The 16,016-nt window shown below is 39.9% G+C and overlaps 1 protein-coding gene across 2 annotated transcripts in view; it reads right to left on the bottom strand.

Annotated features, from left to right (window-relative positions):
* The window catches only part of LOC139469111 (uncharacterized), a 70,211-nt gene that overhangs the window by 15,603 nt on the left and 38,592 nt on the right, over positions 1-16,016 (bottom strand). For both annotated transcript variants that reach the window (XM_071251247.1, XM_071251262.1), the window contains exon 2: positions 14,347-14,420. The gene's annotated coding sequence lies outside the window, so the exon portion shown is untranslated. The remainder of the gene's footprint in view (positions 1-14,346; positions 14,421-16,016) is intronic.

The following is a 16,016-nucleotide window of genomic DNA, read 5'->3' as shown; positions in this document are numbered from 1 at the left end:
GATCAATTGACTTTTACTTCAGAGATAGCTTGGCTTTTGATGGTCTTATTTGACGTTTTTCAAGTATCGACGCAAATGAGTTACTTCAAAGAACCTGTCGATAACCGGAGTATATACAACGCCGATAAACAACGTGATATAGAAAAAGGAGCTCTTTTAAGTTGCGTTAAAATAATTGCCATGTGATTTCTTCAAGATGAAAGCTATTATTTATAATAAGACATGTACCGGTATAGATATAGAGATATACATCAAATAATTTCTGTCTTTATTTATAAGAGGTTATCTTTAAGCATATATATTTACCCATAATCCATATAATATGGATATATATGAAATCCCGTTAGCCCGGACAAGCCTTCTGGGCAAATGCATGTAATGATTCGTTACTCGGGTAAATCCAAAACATTGTATTTCCGGACGACATTAACAGTTCGGATTAACGCGTTCTCTCTATACACGCTGTAACTCATGATAAACTACCAACTATAAACACCATCTGTGAACAAAGTCCAAGGTATCTCTACTGCAAGACAAACGCGCCAATTCCTACATTTGTAATGGGTGTCGAGATTTGATACAAGAAACCAACGCTATTAGATTTCCAAAATCAATTACAATATCGAAGAATTGAGTATTTGGTATTAGTTACATCGACAAGATGAAATCTAGCTTTATTTGATATGCAGGGACGTGTAGACCGCACAACCAGCGCCAAGATTCGTTCCGGTGAAATTAATTAGTTATTCTCGATATATTCTGAAGACGTTATTGGATACTTTAACTCGAGATTAAATCTGTATGGAAATAATCAACATACACAAAGCATCAATAATTTAGCTTCTATCTACCGACCTTTTGCTTTAAATAGGTCAGTATGCTACATACATAACAAACAAAAGCACAGCAAGAGATCGGCAACAGCAAATGGAATAAAAAAAACTTATTTGATCATTATTTGTTTGGTGAGGAGGATGTCAGCATTCTTTAAATTAATGTTCAATGAAGATAATATTAATTCAAGTAAAAACGAATTATTACCATAAGCTGTTTCTACAAGTCACATCCCAAGGGGAACCAAAAAGCACCAATGTGTGGGTTTAGCAAAAGGAATATAACAATTGCAAATTCATAATTTCAAAATCCGCGAAAGAGAACAAGAAGAGAAATCTAATTTCAGGATAAGGTTTTAAAACGTTCTTGAGACCAGAGATGTGAAATTAGACTGATTTCGTAAAGATTGCCGAAGGCATATTCGTCAAACGTCTAACACTGAAATCGACGAGGTTTCCGCGATTATTTGCTGTCATTGAGAATTATAGGAATATTTCAGCTTAATTTTAAGTCTCAGACATCTCTGAAACCGCGCAAGGTCTTCGTGACATTTCAAAATAGAGGTTCTCTAAGATGGGATTTTGAAAAGATGGAAAATAAATGGATCCAATTTGACGATTTTCGAAGAGGATGAGAAATCGATACACGAAATCGTAATTATGGTCCACATAAATACAATTTTAGAGGTATCATACATATAACAGGATCCGGTCTCAACTGCCACTTGTGACTTTTGCAACGAGTTCATCCCAAAGTGGGGGCATGAGGAGAATGGTAGAAGACCAGCGGAGTGAACTAATAACATAATAAAATGTCCGTGATCCGTGCCTCATCATCAATGATGACATGAACCATCTTGTTCTTAATGTCATTATTCTGTAATTATCAGTTCCCCGAAAAACCATGATCAAAATATTTCAAAGAATCACGAATCTGTTTAGGAATTCATTGACTATTACCTCCAATTTCTATCAATATTAAACAAGGCCCCGGGTCCACATTGCTCGACACAATTTAGTAAATTAATAGGGTTAACGTGCGATCGATACTCTCCACAAGGATGACTCACGACAGGTGGAGATCAAATAAATGAGAAAAACTCTCATATTCATGAAATGCGTCTCAGTGGAGGTGACCATAACTCCAACACGTTACTACAGTCTCCATACAGTCAACCGAGTTCTGATCAATGCAGTATAGTAATCCCCAACACGTGTTAACAATGCACAAAGACTTGATTGTGTTTATTGTGTGTTTCCAACTTCATTTTGTCGTGGTTTGCTACGCTATTTGCTAATGTGCTTAATGCCGTCGTCATCTGTAGAAGTATTTAGCCCTATTCAGATGTTTTCCCTCGTGTGTATACAGTAAATACCGATATGCCTCTGGTGCTTATAGAAATAACAAACATGCAATATTCATTTTACTAATCGAGTCGATAGAGCGCCGAGATAACACCCGTCTAAAGGCTCTATTAGGCTACTAATGGCTTATGACATAGCGAGAGTGTTATAGTGAAATATCATACTATGCTCGAGCGTTGTGTTTCTAGGAATTAGGGTTGCTTTTGTGAATTATTTTGTCATTTCAATTATAATCTAATAACTACTGCTTTGATGTCCAATAACGTGTATATCCGAACTCAGTATAAATAGACTGGACGATCTGTGTTGTTTTAATGCAACCCAGTTTCCATGTTATTTTAGAGAAAAAAATGAATTGAGTTCGGATGAAAGACTTTGATTACGACACACTTCATACAAACTTGCAATTTCGTTATAAAAGTTATTTAAGTGGTAAACAGTATGATATCGATTTATAATGAATTGATGTTGTAATTATTTTAAATACTCCTTTGTCATCAGATAGTGTCATTATAGGAAATGATCACATTCGTGACGTGTATGGTGTCAGTCAGTTTAGCTTGACTAACGCGATCCATTCTCCCAGGGTAAAATCTACATGCAGGTTAACAGAATATGAACCAAATACAGTAAACTACGGTTGTGACGAACTTAAAGGGACCACTAATTTTAGTCTGTTATAACCGAAGTTCGTTCTGTGCATATATACAACATATACACAGCAAATGGACGGGACCAAAAATAATTCGATTTATCCGTCAGTTCGTTATAAGCGTGTTCGTTATAAACGTAGTTTCGGTATATTGAAACTTCGTGTAAGATACAAATGAGAATATATCACTCTGCGTGTATAGCTGCGAATATACAGTGCTGCACGTATAACTGTAGAATGGATAGATGGGGAGACGTAAACAGGAATAACACCATTTCCCCTCAAAGCAAAGGCACTGAAGTAGTTTTCCAGCCATTAACAGATTTTCAAGATTCGCTTGAAACCAGTATTCCTCGAAGATGTCAACAGACACGCCCTTTTGTGGAATAGTAAAGACCACGGGTTATAAGGAAGCCAGCAACAGTATTCACCAGTCCGTGTAACATGTTACACTGGAAGCTGGGTGTATCAGGCTAACCCGGCGGGTTGTTCTGACACAAGCATCTCCTACAGAAACAGTCAGACAGCCTCACCTTCTCTCATTATACCTTAAAACGTTTAGCAGTGAAAATTGGCACACGTGAAATGCTTTAAAACCTATTACCACAAGGCAATGAAGACTACATACTACGAGAATTTAATACTAAGGTATTATTGTCTTCAACTCTCGCGGGAATTAGAAAATGCCTTAACTGGTACTAAAGTATCACTCTGTTCATTGGCTTAAGTCCGTCACCCAGCTGCCACCAGTCTCTAATCGCGTTACCATGAGTAGGTGTTGATGTTAGTAACGTAATTACTTACCTCTCACTCAATATGTATGTATGGGTGACGCCAGACACAACCGATGCGGTTCTGCCGCACAGTTCTATATAGGGTGTCTGACATCTTACCAAAGACATCAAATTGCATAAAACTGAATGTATTCAGTATAATATTTTTAAACATCCATGGGCGTCCGCCTTTTTACCCCCAAATTACCGATTCGCTGATTTCTGAATGGTAACCAGTTAAATGTACCAATACCTACTTAACTCGAAATCTTGCGCACCATATGTCGACTTAAGCGTATTTTGATGCATGCGGAGTCCGATGTTAGACCACAGTGGTTGTACCGGGTACTTAGAGTTACATTAAAGACATATAGAATTAATAGCGTTCGATGTTTCTCTGTACTTAAAAAAACTCAAGCATCAAAGCGTTCTTGTAAATGCCTTCTTTCAGATAAATATTATTTTCGTGTTCAAAAGTTTCAAATAAGTTCATAGCAGCTATTCCATTTTGCCACAGAGACAGATATTCCACACAAGTTGGTCGTATTACTCGACAATATCGTATGTTGAATACTCAAAGAAGGTATAGTTACTTCAAAGAGAATACTGCATGAGATAACAGTAGGATATGAAATGAATACCCAATTGTGATCATTACTCGCTTGTCGATTTCCTAGTTCCTCTGTCCCAATGCCCATTTTTGCCACGTTAATTAGCCTAACAATAGTTGTAATCGGGATAGAATTGATCGCCAATCAACTGAACAACCGGTCGCCTTTGATGGGATTCCTCCGCTTTCCGAGAACTAGGCGACTGCTGGAACGTGTGTTATTTTTGTGAAACACTTTCATCCATTCCTGTGTACGCTGACGATGAGCTGGCTGGGTCATACTTAATTGGGGATGCCTGATTAAACCATTCGGTTTCAAAGATCAAATGACTCATGTCATTGAAGCGGCCGTTCTATAACGGTCTGAATCCAGTACAAACCGGGTTGGTATTCTTGAAGGACGCACTCAATACAAGAAGCAAACATGCGATCCTTACAAAATACACCATTTTGCATTTGCCATACTGTAAGTAAATGTTTCAAATAAATATAACAGTGAATAGGTGACAGTTTTCTTGGTCAAAGGTTGCAATTTTGTATTAGTTATTTTGGTAGCTCTTTTATTAAGATATATGTCGTATGGATTATACCTTTAAAGAAAAATAGCGTTAACGCTCACTTGATGAATGTCAGTGGACTCATATGACAAACTCTGATTAGAATTCCTTGTGTAACTTATTCATATTTACCAAGGGACACTATGCCAAAATAATCCAAAACGTTCACCTGAGGTTACAAGATTTCACATGCCCGATATTTGAATTCACTTTAATAACTTCAGTCTTTTCAAACACGAAAGGCAAATGAACTTCAATTTCTTAAAGCACAGCATTGTCAACCCGTGAAGATCCGGGGTGGAATAGGTCTTCAGCAACCCATGCTTGCCGTGAAGGGCAACTATACTTGTCGTAAGAGGCGACTAACGGGATCGGGTGGTCAGGCTCGCTGACTTGGTTGATGCATGTCATCGTATCCTAATTGCGAGGATCGATGCTCATGATGTCAATCACTGGATTGTCTGGTCCAGACTCGATTATTTATAGACCGCCGTTATATAGCTGGAATATTGCTGAGTGCGGCGTTAAACAACAAAAAAAAACAACACACATTTATAGCAGCATAAACATGTCAATATGGCGGATATCAAACCTATCCTTCAGAAACCAAGATCAAAGCAAAGGAGTCTTGATAATCAAGTGACTGATATACACGCGTTATATGAAAACTGTCAGGAATGTTGAAGCTTGAGATAATCTAGACTAGAACAGAAACTTCAATCATTGTAAACGTATAAGCGAAGGAAAGGCAACTACAAATAGGAAGATCCCTCACTAATAACACACACTCATGTTGTTTGAGCGTGTTTCCTTGTCAATCATTTTGTAATAGGGTCTGAAATTGACAAGTGATTGACAGTGACGTGTGTCGATGTCAGTAACAGCGCCACACGCCTTCAGCGCTTCCCAGCAACGCCTGGCCGTGGCGCGGTCGGATTACGTTAATGAAAGCTAGCACGATTCGGGCTACTGGATGGTCAAGATTGAGGGAATCACGGGAGATATCACTCGTTTCATAAATACACCCACAAGGACGGCTCATGTGTCTAATGACCCTTCTACGACTACACACATCGAGTCAAATTGTTTAATCAGAATTTGTGGTCGTCTTTTCTTTGCTGCCACACAAGTCTAAGGCTTGGGTAAATATTTTGTACCATTAATATATTGTGTATTTCGAAATTTGAATCAATCTTTAATTAAATCTCTTGGCTCCCTGACTCCATTTTATTTTAGCATTTTTATATGTATCAACACGTGGCTCCGCGCACGCCGACATTTCGTTAATTGATAGACAGAGAACTACTATTCATTGTGTTTTCCCTGTCTTCAGTTTCCGTTTATTTCAACAGCATGGAGGAATTGAATCCAAATACAGCCACGAGACTGCAGATTGCCCAAAAAGTCACGGGTTGGTGTCAACATTATTGAAAACATTGCGTGGAATGTTATTTATGTAACGAGTTGATTCCCAAATTGAAACAATCAGTTACCCCAGAAATCTGTACCAAAAAACTAATGTGAAACCAACTAACAAATGGAATACAATCAACAATTGTATTACACAATTAACTAGGTTTCAAACTCAATACAAACTACTGCACAGTAATTACAATGGTAATATGCAATATTATAATAATGGTAGTACACTGTACAATATTCAATGGTAGTATCAGATACAAAATGAAATGGGGGTAGCTAAAAGTCCTGCGATAAAGAGTATTCCCAACAGTGGTCTAGCTTCCGAGATAGGCCGAGGTTGGGGATCCGAGGTGATAAGTGGTCTGGTCTTGATATAAAGTCAGATGAAATTGAGACGCCAGGCACGCGCCCTCTCCACTTTTATCGTCTTACTAGCGTCTAGCACTTTCCACACAGTCCTTGACCAGTCCAATGTCACCAGAACATCGTAGAATATTCAACATGTTTCTATAACGCTTGACATCCATCCATGCCTTTCCGGAAGTTTAATTTGAGCATCTTAATATAATAACTTCCTTAGCACTGCTACATTAAATAGTACTACATTCCTGACAACTAATCATTGTCAAAATACAACGCAATGTACAGAAACAAATACAGTTTCAGTCCTAACAAGAACATACACTGCCATATAACTTAGTGCAAAGTAAATAATAAGATGTGACTAAACCAGATGTTGAAGAACCTAACTGACAGATTCACTTTATGTTGTACTTAAATATTAATACACGAAAAAGTGGTAAATGGATATTCTCAATATGTCTGCTATGGCGGCCATGTTGAAATTGGAATTCTGAGATATCAATTTTGGGACGGTGTTGCTCGGATCATACATGCATTCCAGCAGCATCTTGGGGTTTCAGGGAGAGGTCTTAATGCAAATGGGATGGATAAACTGACGGACTAATGGATGAACTGACATTAAATCATATTTGAAACAACACTCTAACATTACACCGTGCACGCAACGCACGGAACGGACATTTTAACAATTTGAACAAAGAGAATGTAATTACTCACGTAAACATGTTTTTTGCTAGCAAGGTGATTAACAGTAAAATGCAGCACGAGAATGCCTCGTTATACATTTGGTCGTACTTTCGCCAAGGTCAGTTAAAGACTGGGAGTGGGACGCTTCATGGAAGTGATACAACACCATGGCTGAATTACACTGTACAAGTGTTGATTGATAAGTTCTGAGCCTCAAATGCAATGACTTGCGTAATAGTGAATTTTTTTTATTGTGGATATCACATGTCATGGAGGTAGATCAACACACAGAGGTAGATCAACACACAGAGGTAGATCAACACACATAGAGGTAGATCCACACACACAGGTAGATCCACACACAGAGGTAGATCCACACACAGAGGTAGATCCACACTCAGAGGTAGATCCACACACAGAGGTAGATCCACACACAGAGGTAGATACACACACAGAGGTAGATCCACACACAGAGGTAGATCCACACACAGAGGCAGATCCACACACAGAGGTAGATCCACACACAGAGGTAGATCCACACACAGAGGTAGATCCACACACAGACGTAGATCCACACATAGAGGTATATCCAGACACTGGAATAAGTCAATGGAGCAAACCGTCAGTAAATTAAGTAAGGGTCTGTGACCTTTGGGAAACTGACAAACTTGATGTACGTGCATTGTGTGAGTGAGTATGGTTTTATGCCACTTTTAGCAATATTCCAGCAATATCACGTCGGGGGACACCAAAAATGGTCTTCACACATTGTCCCCATGTGGGGGTTCGAACCCGAGTCTTCGGCGTGACGAGCGGACGCTTTAACCACTAGGCTACCCGACCGCCCCTACGTGCATAGATCAAATACCTGCAGAAACAACTGCGTAACACCAAAAGCCATCCATGAAGATATGAGTACAACACCCAGGAAGGAGGTTCCTTCCTATGCTACTGTAATGAGGTGGGAAGTTGGGTGGTCGGCAGAGACTTTAAGACAACTCCTGTCCTGGAGCGCCTGTGACGTCAGCAACAGCAGAAATGATACAGTGATTCCACAACATGGTGATGACCCACCACTGCCGAATGAGACAATATGTCCTATTGTCAGTTCAGGAGGCATTTCAAAGGAGTACATTCCATTATCACAGTAACTTTCACAAGAAAGTATCAGCTTGTTGGGTTTCAAAGCTAAAGAACCAGGCACAACGTGTCTCGTGATACTCTAGCTATGAATTTACAATGCCATTTAGAAAGTGGTCAAATGTAACAAATGTTATATTTGGGGGTTCGAATCCCGGACGGGACTCAACCCAAAAAAGAACGAGAATCTGTCCTTTACTAAGAAAGTGTTATCCCAAATATAACAATTGTTAGATACTCTAGCTGTCTGAAGCTGACCCGAAAGGTTCTTGCAATGATTTGTGACTCTTGCGGAAACCTGGGTTCACCACTTCCAGTTTGTGTCCAAACAACAATCAAACAGTGAAACCATTTGATATCACCACCACCAAAGAAGACAGAAAGGTTATTGTCTCCTTTTTTCAGGGATGCCGAGGATGTCATTAAGGTGGACGATGTTCCAAAAGGCCAGATAATAAACGGAGCATATTATGTAGCACTTCCAAGGCAAATACGGATGAAATTAAGAAAACTACGAGACGCTGGAAGCTGAAAGAAATGTGTGCTCTTCCATCAGGACAATGCGCCAATGCACAGATTGCCATAGCTACAGTCCACGAGTTTGGCTTTGAACACCTTATTTTACTCCGCCAGACTCCCATCTGTTCCCAAACACGAAGAAACCTCCATCCGGAATCCATTTCGACTCGAACGATGACGTCATAGCAGCTCTGTGGGATATTTTGGACAGCCATGATATTGACAACATTATTGGCAAAAGTCTATCAGTGTGGAGGGGTATCATGTTGAACAATGAATCAAGTCAAGCTCAGAAATTATCAATGAACCTTCGTACATAAATACCACACCAAGGAAGAGTAAATTAATTAGAACCATGAACGTATCACATTTTTTCTACTTTTGTTTCGTGGCAAAAATGTGATTACAATGAAGGTATCGCGTATCTCGTCATAGTGATCATTTCGTTTGTCTACGTATTCAATCCCAAATATTTTAGCTACAAACCACAAGTCCACAAATCTATAACATAAAAATGGTATTTAAAAATTGCAAATTATCATGTTTTGCGTTATGCTCGCTTCTCTCCTCTCAGCCTCGTTTGTTTCAAATATAATTTGATGCTCAGTTGTACCGTTTTTGTGTAATAACCATTTAGTTGAGTGGAAACCAGGATTAGCTTGAAGAAGCTTTAAAGAGTAAGTTAAAGTAGGGTTAGTGGAAGCTGCAACGAATTCAATTTACGATCGAAGTTTGTAGTGAGGTGTACGTGAATGTTGCTGCAGAAACTTGAGGCACTATAATTACCCTGAAACCACGTTGAGTCGAAAAGTATCATCTGTTCATGTAGACTGTATTGTACTGTTCCTAAATGAATGAATATAAGCATCTCCCCGAGGCAAGGGAGTTAACTGATTATAAAAGTCTAGTTTCCACCCTTGCCGAACAAGGTTGGAATGCGTGGGCTCGATCACAGCGCTCCTGTGGCTATTACGAATTGTCCCTTCTATGCCTCTCCTATGGACCAGATTCCACCTCTCGTATCACCTTCATTTGCTTCAAACAAAATGGCGGCGCCCAGTCAAGACGATCTGATCGACAATCAGTATCTATATTGTGATAAAATGAGTCTTACCTCGCGAAGTGCAACGAATCACGCAAGCACCCATGAAATGATTTGGAAAATATCTGTTACCAACGAGTTGGCGGTGCACATGCTTTGAAAATCGACCGAAATCTGCATGACAATTTACGAACCGGAATTCGATTTCGTTGCGCGATTTTGTTTGGACGATGCATAGACTCGTTAGTCCAGCCAAAATGTAACTCCATAATACCAGCCAAGTTCGGCAAGGGTGGAAATTGGACATTTAAAGTCAGTTAACTCTTTTGCCTCGGGAAGATGGAATATGAGGTGAGCGCGACGAGTGTGCGTGTGTGCGTGCGTGTGTGCGTGTCACAGTGTAACATGGAATCCCAACTCAGACACAGTCTACGTACACCGAGCCGACAACTCCTTGTTTTATCCCCTTAATCCAGAGCTCTAGGTTGGGTCACCATCTTTTTACGTGCCCGGGGATCGAACCCCGAATGAACATGACCATATTATCAGCGATACTTTGCTTGTTTCGAACACGGATAACTCGACATATATATGATGAGCCAGGACTTCTTGTGCTTGTTGCTATTTATTCCAGTGAACTGATAAGTTTGTATCACACAGGTCGTCTTTACAGTAAACAAGTAGCATATCCTTGAATCGAATCACCAGACAGGGATTTAATTTGTATTTACATCGCCTGTTTGTCATAGTGAGTGGTTTTAAACCGCTTTTAGCAATATTCCAGAAATATCACGGCGGGGGACACCCTAAAATGGGCTGTTTGTCATAAAAATTTAACAGTGTAATATACTAGTACGGAATCTGTTTAATCCGGACGTGTTGGGACCGAGAGTTTAGTCCGATTTAGACATTGGTCGGGTCATGTTTTCGGACGGCCATGTTTATCGCGATTACTCGCGCTATATTGAGGGGTATGGAGTCACACAGACATTGTGAAAAATCATATGAGGGCTTGTTTTTAAGATAAAGTTGTGTTTATAAGTGAAAGTGGTGTTTTACAACGGTTCTTGTTATTAGCGAGAAAACTACGAATGTTTCTCAAGCGTCTGAAAACCCATAACACGGGGATAGTTTGACTTTAGTTAGGTTAGAAAACGTGGGTTGTCTGCGAGTAATATATTTATAATCTTGGCGGATCAGTCTCTGATCTCCGACTCCATAAACACCATCACCATACAGTGAGTTCCCAAACAAACACATATCATTAAAAGAGACCGCAATATTTGGGACCGATGTACTTTATGATCACATTTGAATGCGCTTTTTTGTATTATCTAGCTAAACGATGATCATTTAACGTCCTGATGCGTCGAGGCATACTCCCAATAAAGATTATACTAGATGATATAATTCATGATTTGTGTAACTCAAAAACTAATATTCGTTTTGGGAAAACTTACGCATCTCCGAATATAGTGCTTCGTATCTAGATAGATCCGTTTAGACATTTCGTGAAATACAGCGCAGCGCTCGTCGATTCTTAAAACAAACACCTCTATTTATCATGATTGTTGGTTATCATACTCCTCATGATAGCCTATACGGTGGAGGACTAGACATCATTGAGTGAATGATAACGATTGTCATGCTCAAAGTCCCCATCCTTTATCACGTACGGTCTCATCATATCCCCTATTATAGTTCTGTCTGTGGCTTGGCCGTCTAGACACAGTCATGCTTTGTAAATCACACAGGAAACAGTTCACGATTTTCATGAGATCACGTTGCATCGAAAAAAGGACAACAATACAAGTTTTAAAAACGGTTAGAATTTCAACAAGTGAATTTTTCAACTGGTAAATCAACAAAGATAAGAAATGAAATGAATTCCTTGACAGCGCCAAGTGTCTGCAGAAACAATGGCGTCTGTCACGACGTTTTGTTCACGACACAGTCAACGCACGCTAAATCTTTGCGTACAACAAAGCAGCTGATGTTTTATCTGAACCATGAGGGGTGAAGGAGTAGAATTGTCACGCCGAAAACCCGGGTTCGATTCCACACATCAATAACAAAGTGTAAAACCAAATCCTGGCGTGTCATTCCGTGATGTGTCTGAAATAATGATACAAGCGGCGTAAAACAAAACTCACTCACTCCACATAACCTTTTCATGTTTGTTTATTGTCAGCAATAGTCAAGCAAAATGTAAATACTCAAATTTCGATAGATAAACCAGTGGTTGATAGTATGAGCAACGAGCCATGGATCTGGGCACGATGACACCAGCCAAGCAAGTTACCAAGCCTGACCACCCAATCCATTGAGACGTCTTTTAGATGAATAGGTTACCGAGGACCTTTTCTAACCCGGAAGTAACCATTTCAAGAAAACCACATGCATTATAGGATACTTTATCAACTTCATCCATAACCTTTAACTAGACCCACACGACACATACATATATTTATGACAAAACCTTGACACGCCCCAGAGACCAACGCATGAGATTGTAACACGTTATGATTGATCATCTAAACAGATGACGTATGAACACGATTGTCCACGACCCAGGGAAGGGATACAGTCATACAACTTTGTCTATTTCAATGGAGAAATAACACGAGATGCGATTATAACCAAACTGGTCGATACATACACGCTGTTCTTTTCACCGCAGGGCAAGACGAATATGGTAGAACAAAGCCTGTTCTATGGGAAAGCTTGGCTCTAGAGGCCTCATCGTATTCATTTTCAGTCATTAGAATCGTTCATGTAAAATAAAAGCCCCTCGAAATAGTTTTCAAAGGGAAACTATGGCCTTCTATGCCTGGGTTATATATTATTTCGCTTGTCCAAATACTCGCTTCTTAACAAATTGACAGGCATGGACGTCAGTCCCGGGCCAAATAAGATTATTTATTTTTTCCCTTGGAAGTTTATCAAGCTCTTTTTTCAAATAAGACAGTCGGAAATAACTCAATCAGTCGTTCTGATTTCCGTAAGGAATATCTGCACGTCTGCTGGAAAAAAATGTACAAGCGATCGGGATTGTCCGTATGACCTTGTAATGTAGGAAACAGCGACATTCATCAGAGGTGGCGCTGATGAGCAGACAACACACCAGACATTGAGGGGAATACATCGACCGCAATTACCAGATTAAAACACAAAGATGCGCTTGATCCAATTTAGTAACAGTTTGATTAACTTACGCTTCACGTGAATGACGTTTACGTAAAGATCCGACGTAAGATACAATCGGATGTCTTTGATCAGATCCGAGTTGACTCGACAGCTTGTGACGTCTATAGAAGTGTGGCCTATAGACAATATGGAACAGTGAAATAGTCTGTCCACTACCAACTAGCATAATACACCTGTACATGCAATGTCTTGACAAGGCCATGTCGTTGGCTTTGGCGAGCCAGTTCATTGATTTTCACCTTTGAATTATTCACCATATGGTTTCCGGTTTCGTGCAATGTCCTTGATGTTGGCAACAAAAGCCAAACTAAGTTTATTCTAAATATATGAAGGGCTAGACAGTATGTGGCTAAGTGAACAATACGGCATCCTTTCAGGGATATTAAATCATACCTGACTGAAAGATCGCCTTGACATGTACTGTCTTCAGTGCAATGTATGCTTGTCGGTACCATGATGTCCAGAGTTATTGGTTAAGTGACATTTAACAATATTTACCAAATAGATTGGGAGAGAGAGAGAGAGAGAGAATAGATAGAGAGATAGAGAAAGAAAGAGAGAGAGAAAGAGATAGTGAGGAAGAGACAGGGCTAGAGAGAATGATAGAAAGGGAAAGAAAGAGAGCAATAGAGAGAAAAAGTGCGATAGAGATATAGAGATAGAAAGAAAGGGAGAAAAATAGAGAGAAAGAGACAGATATTGAGAGAGAGAAAGGGAGAGATAGGGAGAGGAAGAGACAGCGATAGAGAGAATTATAGAAAGAGAGAGCGCTAGAGAGAGAGAGAGAGAGCAAGAAAGAGAGAAAGAGATGGGAGAGGAAGAGACAGAGATAGAGAGAATGATAGAAAGAGAGCAAAAGGGAAAGAGAGCGCTAGAGATATAGAGATAGAAAGAAAGAAAGAGACAGATATTGAGAGATAGAGAGAGAAAGAAAGAGAGCAAGAGAGAGAGAGAGAGTTTTTAGATCTCACCATTTGTCCATACACATACCTGGAGATCGCCAGACGAATACCCAGTGACACGCCAGCTTTAATAAAGCTGTATGCTAAACACTATAATCGTCACACTTCATATTGTCATTCCGTCTGTCGGAAGGTCTATTAGAGCTCAACAGTGGCCAAAACAATATGAATGAGTGCAGCCTATAAATGTCTCTAATTAATCGAGAGTACCTACCTTTCACAGGTTGTCCACTATGTACTTGACAAATCCACTTTCCCTACACTCGTCGCTGTGATCTTCAGGCTGATCTGCAATGAGATGTAATGGGGAATGAATATGGAAAGCAAACGTACGTTGCTGATCGATGCCACCGCCTCTCAACTCTACCGTGCTTACCTACAGAGGAGGATGTCGTCTTGCTGCTAGATTACATCGATTCCACTTTCGGCCTACACTCGGGTCTCGACATTGCACACCGACAATGAAGAGTCATTCCTATTATGTACGTAAAGCGTGGAGTCGAATACAGAGAGATGACTTCAGTAGGGGCTGATCAGACACAAATAACGTTAGGCGTTGAACAATCGACATGGTCATGCAAAGGGATGATATTCTTAACATAGTGATTAGTTTTCCGAATGTTTGGTCACTGTTCTGATATTTTATCATGGACATTGAAGGGTAGTCTTGAGTGAGTGAGTGAGTTTGTTCTACGCCGCATTGAACAGTATTCTTGTTACATAACAGCGTGTTAGCTTAATGGGGGTTGAAAATCCGAAGTGATGCAGGTCTCAGACGTTTACCACTTTGCAACCCTAGAGTACCGACAAAACTAGAAACATAGTAGGGGCGAACCGGGATTCGAACCCACGATCACAGGAACCCTGCATGCCCAAGATACGCAACTCTGCACAGCGATTGTGGCGCCTTAGACGAGTGGGCCAGCAATGCACCCTTTTGTTGTTGCAATATTTTCTTGCCTATGAAAACAGTAGGACTCTATCACATCTCTAAATGACGTGTCACAGACCACGCAATGAACCTCAGACAAGAGCCAACCATCTATTTATGAAATACGCATTACACTACGTAAATCTGGCAAAGCCGAGAAGAAAAAGTCCCCTTTTATAATGATTTGGAAAAAAGTGTTTCTCTGCTTTATATGCTTTATAGTTTATTACATGATACGTGTTGTAAAACCTGTCCTGAATTGCATAAAGCATTTATGTCGCCACCATGAACAGTTGACTTTGCCATGAATATATTGCATATGGTCCCGTGGCATTTGATTCGCTAACCAAGCAATTTCTTTTGCGTTTATGTTTCCTAAAACCGATGAAAGAACAGGCCACGCCTTCAAATGGACTACTGTTTCCTGACTGACAATAGAATGGGAGGACTTGTGCGTATCATACATGACAGATATATTTTCCCGAATTTAATTGCCCATAATTAAGGGTGCATAAAACAGACGAGTGCGTATTATACACGAATAAATAAGTCTTGTGTACATTGATTGATCAATCGGAAGGGGTGCTAAATGTCGCCGTGGGCGCTTATTAGAGCGGGGCGCTTATTACGTCGAATACGGTATGTGAAGTTATTATTGTTGACGTATTTGTTTATGAGAATTGACTTGCAAAATGTTCATGCATTTATAGAGTTTCGAATTAAAGGTAATAACACATGTAAAGCTGCGTGCACGCCGGGTTTACGTTTATATATTAGTTAATTTTAAAGTACCCGCCATGCTTGTACAACACGATGACGCGATGAGTTTATACGATGTGTATGACAACACGAGTAAGTAATACCACAAGGAATAAACTAAAGCGACAAGAGTGAACATACGAGTGTACATGAGTTTGGATAGTTGTCCTTGGCCCAAGCACTACAGAAACTAT

The sequence above is a fragment of the Haliotis cracherodii genome, unplaced genomic scaffold (assembly GCF_022045235.1).
Source record: "Haliotis cracherodii isolate W230 unplaced genomic scaffold, xgHalCrac1.p SCAF_1, whole genome shotgun sequence".
In the NCBI taxonomy this organism is placed as follows: domain Eukaryota; kingdom Metazoa; phylum Mollusca; class Gastropoda; order Lepetellida; family Haliotidae; genus Haliotis; species Haliotis cracherodii.
Note: the sequence above shows the minus strand (reverse complement) of the source record. Positions and strands in the feature narration are given on the sequence as shown.